We start from the raw sequence: 7,235 nt of genomic DNA on the forward strand, positions 1-7,235 counted from the left end.
TGTTGGTTTCCCAAGTACACACAAGTATACGTGTCCGTCAAGTAATAAAGTGACTCGAAAGACGGATGTCGAACCCACAGAGACTTACATTGATCGTTAATGAAGCAAACTAAAATTAATTAATTGACCAAAATACTTAAGAGTAATGTTTTTCTATTAATCTACTATTGCAAAAATTAAACAATTAACAACTAATTTATCAAGAATGCAAATTTGTATGATAAAATTTTAATTCAAATGAGATGAAAATTTCAGGGTTGTGGTTGGTTTATCAATCCTATTAAGTTCAATAATCACACTCGTTAATCCAGATTATCTATGGTTGCTAATTAACCGGATCATTTGTATTAATAACATGTTCCTACAAGAGATTGATGATTGAGTGAGGCCGAGGGCCTGATTGTGAGGATAATTATGGGATCGGGCTGCACGCCGCAGCAGGCCAGATTGGCTTATTATAGAACATGAGTTGTCCGTGTGGATACAAATATTATTATAACACGTGAGTTATATGTGCAGCACGTGAGTTGTCCGTGCGGATTCAGATATTATTATAGCACGTGAATTGTGCAGCACGTGAGTTGTCCGTGCAGATTATAGTGCTTGGGCTGAAAGAGCCCATCCGGAGTCTGTACACACCCCCAGTGAGCGCAGGTACCTACTGAGTGCGAGTGCCGAGTGCGAGTGCCGAGCGATTAGAGGACTGAGTGACTGTGAGGACTGAGTGATTGTGAGGACTGAGTGACTAGGAGGATTGAGAGTATGCATATAATTTTATCACTGAGTTGCATCGCATTGACATGCGCACATTACATACAGGCATAGAGATGTAGTTTCCTCATGCTATATAGTATCACATCATTCATGATTTCTCACACATGTTGACAGATGGGTATAGTGTTGCATTTGTTTTACAGAGGTTATTTGGAAAGAAAATGAAACATCTCATTTATTATTGAAAAGATTTTGGAAAAATTATTGTTTTCAAACTTATTCATATTTTTGGCAACTTCGGTAAACGATTTGGATTTTCACTGATGTACTTGAAAGGAAGAACTATTTTTAGAAATCATGATTTAACTGAGCATTTTATTTCTGAGTTACTTCTTGTATTATTTGCTTTACGTTGTTATGGACTGTGGTGGACTAGTGATTTTGGACCCGACCTTGGTAAAATCTCATCACTACTTTCAACCTAAGGTTAGGTTTGTTACTTACTCAGTACATGGGGTCGATTGTACTGATACTACACTTCTGCACATTGCGTGCAGATGTTGGCTGTTGTTGTTGCTGTACTGGATGGTTGCCGGATTCGAAGATGTACCTGAGTTGCTATTGTAGCTGCCTCTTGTTCATGGTAGTCTTAGATTATAAAAACTCTGTTTATGTACTTTTCAAACAGAAGATGTATTTACTTCATATGAGCTTTGCAAATTTTATTCTTAGAAGCTCATAATTTGTACTACCAGTTTTTGGGGAATGTATAAGATTACGATCTTTATTTACTTAAATTGCTTTACAAATTGTTATTGGAATTAGATAGTTGAAAGTTGGCTTACCTAGCGGGTTGGGTTAGGTGCTATCACGACTAGTTGGATTTTGGGTCGTGACATTTATGTTCAATACAAACTTCATATCAGATTCAGGCACACATCTTATCATTAGCTGATCAATACAAGATTTGAACAGGAATGGCTCATCCCACACATATGACCTCACATCTCGCAAGAACTTCCTTTTAGAATACGGTTCAAGATCAGGCGGCATTTCTCCACTCGCCAGGTAGTTCACAAAATCTACATACCATGGTACCTCCTCAGCAGTAATGGCCAACAATTGCTCATCTGGGAATGTTTCCTTGATGACATCTCCCTCAGCTATATGATTCCCAGTTTCTAACCTGGATAAGTGATCATCCACTTGATTCTCTGTTCCTTTACGGTCTCGGATCTCCAAATCAAATTCCTGCAAGAGTATAACCCAATAGATTAGCCTTGGTTTGGCATCTTTCTTTTCAAACAAATACCTTATAGATGCATGGTCTGTGTAGACAATGACTTTTGTGCCAACCAAATAGGCCCGAAATTTATCAAACGCGCACACTACAATAAGTAACTCTTTTCTGTCACAGTATAATTTATTTGAGCTGGAGTGAGAGTCTTGCTTGCGTAGTAAATGGAGTGAAATATGTTTCTCCTCCTCTGGATAATTACGACCCCAATTGCATCATCACTAGCGTCACACATTAGCTTAAATGGATCGTTCCCGTCAGGAGCCACTATGGTTGGTCGACTCACTAACTTCTTTTTTAGCTCCTCAAATGCTTTCAGACAAGCATCGTCAAACTTGAACGACCAATCCTTCTCTAACAACTTGCACAAAGGAGAGGAAATTTTTGAGAAATCCTTTATAAATCGGCGATAAAAGCCTGCATGTCCGAGAAAACTCCTAACTCCTTTCACTGAAATCAGTGGTGGCAACTTTTCAATTGCTTCCACCTTAGCCTTGTTAACTTCCAACCCATGTTTGGATACCTTGTGTCCAAGCACTATACCTTCACGTACCATAAAATGGCACTTTTCCCAATTCAGTACCAGATTAGTCTCCTTACACCTAGCAAGCACTTTAGCAAGATTGGTCAAGCATTCATCAAAAGAAGAACCAAACACAGAAAAATCATCCATTAAGAACTCCATGAACTGCTCCACCATATCGGTGAAAATGGCCATCGTACACCTTTGAAAAGTCGCAGGTGCATTACACAACCCGAATGACATTCTCTTAAATGCATAAGTGCCATAAAGGCATGTAAAAGTGGTCTTTTCTTGGTCTTCCGGGGCAATAGCAATCTGATTATACCCCGAATAGCCGTCAAGTAAAAATAGTATTCAGGTCCGGCTAACCTATCAAGCATTTGATCAATGAAGGGGAGAGGAAAGGGATCTTTTCGTGTAGCATTATTCAACTTCCTATAATCTATGCATATTCGCCAACCAGTCATAGTCCTAGTTGGAATTAATTCATTTTGTTCATTCACTACAACAGTCATACCCCCCCCCCCCAGGCACACATTGAACATGGCTTACCCACTTACTATCGGAGATAGGAAATACTATGCCTACGTTGAACCACTTAATTTCTTCTTTTCTTATCACCTCTTTCATGATTGGATTTAGGCGGCGTTGATGCTCTACGCTAGGCTTGTGTCCCTCCTCTATGAGTATTTCATGCATGCAGAATGCATGGCTAATACCTTTTAGGTCAGACATTGTCCAACCAATGGCATGCTTGTGCTCCCTAAACACCCCTACAAGCTTTTCTTCCTGCAATGCAGACAAAGAGACGAAACAATCCCAGGTAAAGTGTTAGAATTTCCCAAATATGCATAATGAAGGTGAGATGGTAAGGGTTTAAGTTCCAATTTTGGGGCTTCCTCAACTGAGGGTTTAGGGGGTGGGCCGATTGCCTATCTAGAGGCTCAAATTGGGATATTTCTTTTATGTCTTCACAAGATGCATCCAGCATTTGCAATATCTCCTCAACCTCTTCTTCAAGTTCCAAGTGATTGAACAACATCAATGCCTTTTCTAGTGCATCTTCCTTAAACGCACTTGGATCTACAGCCGGTTCATTTATCTCCACCACCTAAATCATGGCCAGGTCCTCGTAATGTCGAGGCAACTGAAGTGCTCGATATACATTGAAGATTGCTTCTTCATTGTCTATCCTCAGGATCATCTTACCTCCTCGGACTTTGATAACTGCATCTCCAGTGGCCAAAAGAGGTCGTCCCAATTCCCAATCTGCAGCAAGACGCCCTCAATTACCCCCTCAGGATAAACATAAGATCTATTAGCTAACTGTATCATCACTGTGGTTGGTCTCGGAGCTCCTAAGACTAATTGTTTGAACACTCACAACGGCATCAGATTGATACTTGCACCCACATCACACAAGGCTCTACCACATCAATTTCACCAATCCTCACGGGGATGGTAAAACTACCCGGATACTTAAGCTTTTGTGGAAGCTTATGTTGAATCCTGGAACTATACTCCTCAGTAAGTGCAAATGTCTCAAACTCAGTTAACCTCCTTTTATAGGCCATTATATCCTTAATATATTTTGTATATTTTGGGACCTCACGGAGCGTGTCCACCAAATGGATGTTCAAGTGTATCTGCTTCAGCATATCTAGGAATTTATGAAACATATGGTCTAAATTCTTTTTTCTCAATCTTTGAGGAAAAGGGAGTGGTACCCTCTCTTATATTTGCTCGAACTCTGTTTTATTTCTCTCATCTACCTCTACAGGTTTTGGCACTCTTTCTTCTTCGATCCCAGACTGCTCATTTTTCTTCTTAGGAACTTCTACCAACTCTCTCCCATTTCTCATCGTCACTGCATTGACTTGAGGATTTTTCTCTATATCACTTGGGAGAGCTCCAGCAGGTCTAGTATTCTGATTGTTATCCATTTGCCTAAATTGCCTCTCTAGATTTCTGAACTCTGTGCTTAATTGTTGATTCTCAGCCCTGACTTGCTGATTATCAGACATAACTTTCCGATTGTCTATCAAGAGCTTTTTCATCATGTCATTCAAACTCTCCTCTGCTTGCTATGAAGGTTGAGGTGGATGATTGTAATTCGCTTGAGGTCTGATATTCTGATTTCCACCCCAAGAGAAATTAGGATGATTCCTCCAGTTCGGGTTGTATGTGTTACCATATTGAGCATGTTGATTCATCAGCCCTCTAGCTTGTTTCCCCATATAGTAGATGGATTTAGGATTCCCGAGGCATATATCACTTGTGTGACCTTTACCACATAACTCGCAGCAAGTAGACATCTATTGCACATGCTGCATCTGTTATGCTTGGTGCATTGTCATTTTATTCATCTGATTTGCTAATCTCACTATATCTGCCTCATCGCTGAGAAATCATCAAGCTCGATCACACCTGTTGCCTTTTGTTTAAGTGCTCTTCGTGGTTCCCATCTCCTTGCAATTATTATTATTAGCAGTGAAATTATTTAGCAGGATCTGGATTTCACTATACGGTCTTGCCATGCAGCTTCCCCCACATGCTGAGTCAAGATTCATCTTTGATGCCTCGTCCAACCCATCAACGAAAGTGTGACCCAACACCTCATTAGTCTGACAATGGTGTGGGCAGTCTCTGAGTAGCTTCTTGTAGATTTTCCAAGCTTGTCGAAGAGTCTCACAATCTCGTTGTTGAAACCCAAGAATCTGGCTCCTCAACGACTTTGTTTTCTTAGTGGGAAATAACTTGATTAAGAATTTCCTTTCTAGATCATCCCAATTGTGGATTGAGTTCGCGAGCTCCTTCTATAACCATTCCTTAGCTTCCCCCATCAGTGAAAAGGGAAACAATGTCAGTCTAACATAGTCCTTGGAATCGCTCGGATAATTGTAAGTGTCTGTAATTTCCAGAAAGTTCTGAATGTGCCTCTGCGGGTCTTCATGAGATAAGCCAACATATTACCCTATGGATTGAATCAGCTGTACCATGTACTGTTTGAGTTCAAAGTGACCCGTGATATCGGGCTTCACAATCTCCTGAGTCATATTAGCCAAATTGGGCCTTGCAGCTTCTATCACCGGACGCCCTTCATTACCTGCCATCTCTGTTAGTTGTGGTTGAACTACGATGTTAAATTCTCTTTCAATTCTACTTCTAACTTCGATTTCCCTCCTCACTCTATGAAGTGTTTATTCGATTTCAGGATCAAGAGGAAGGAGATCGTTTGCGCTTCTACTCCTCCGTATTCAAGAGAAGAGCTTGCTTTATCAAAAATAAAGTAAACTAAAAATTAAAACTTGAACAACTAACGAATAAAAGCTTAACTCAAATAAACAATCAATAACTAAGTCCCCGGCAGTGGCGCCAAAACACTTGTTGGTTCCCCAAGTACACGCAAGTATACGTGGCCATCAAGTAATGAAGTGATGTTTATTACGACTCAAAAGTCAGATGTCGAACCCACAGAGACTTAGATTGATCGTTAACGAAGCAAACTAAAATCAATTAATTGTCCAAAATACTTAAGAGTGATGTTTTTCTGTGAATCTACTATTGCGAAAATTAAACAAGAAACAACTAATTTATTAAGAATGCAAATGTGTATGATGAAATTTTAATTCAGAGGAGATGAAAATTCCAGGGTTGTTATTGGTTTATCAATCCTATTAAGTTCAATAATCACACTCGTTAATCCAAATTATCTATGGTTGCTAATTAACTGAATCGTTTATATGAATAGCATGTTCCCACAATACTACTTGCCTGTCCATAATATATCAATCCTATATTCCTATAGTATTGAGTCTATCATGAACGAATATAATACGGTACTCAATTAAGCAAGACTGTTAGGCATATTCCTATCCTAACCGCGGAATCGTTCCCCGAGCCACGGGTTCAAAAACAAGCTCTCTCTAATTCTACTCTAATCTGAACACGACTTTCCCAAGCATCTCATAGATAGTAGGGTGAATTGGTAGCTACAACAATTCACAAATTAAAACTAGAATTAAAGAAATAACCAAAAGATGATAATCTGAATTAATGAACATGTAGTTAATAAACATTAATAATCATGTCAACCACAACCCTAGAACTAGATTTCTTAGCCATTCATGTTCGTAGTAACAATTTTTCAAGTATTTTGCATAAACAAATTACAAAGAAAAGATAAAGGAAAAAAGAACTCAATGATTTTCTTCTTCAAAAGTTGTTCCACGTGATGTTTTTGCCTCCGATCGCAAAACTTCCTCAAAATGGTGTTTAATGACTATTTATATGTGTAGGAAAAATACCTAGAATACATAACCAAGTCCAAAACCATAAAGGAGATAACATAGGCTGTAAAATTCCGGAACACCCTCGCTACAGGCCTCGTGACGCGAGACAAAACGTGAGCTTCACCTCGCTGTACATTGTGCGACGCCAGCTCTATCGCAAGCTTGATCTTGCTTTAACCCATGTGATGCATGCTCAAAATCGAGATAAATATCTTGCCTCGCCTTCTCTAACGCGAGCAATGAATCTCGCATCGCCTGGGAGGCTGCTTCGCTTTTGATGTTGATTTGCTTTTCATTCTGTTGTTTATCTTTCCATTTCACATTGTTGTTTCTTTTTCAATTTCCTTTGCCTTGTTTCTTTTTGTCTTCTTTTGTATTTGTCTTAAATCATTGTCTCATTATATCATTA

This window comes from Nicotiana tabacum, chromosome 15, assembly GCF_000715075.1.
Source record: "Nicotiana tabacum cultivar K326 chromosome 15, ASM71507v2, whole genome shotgun sequence".
NCBI classification, from domain to species: Eukaryota; Viridiplantae; Streptophyta; class Magnoliopsida; order Solanales; family Solanaceae; genus Nicotiana; species Nicotiana tabacum.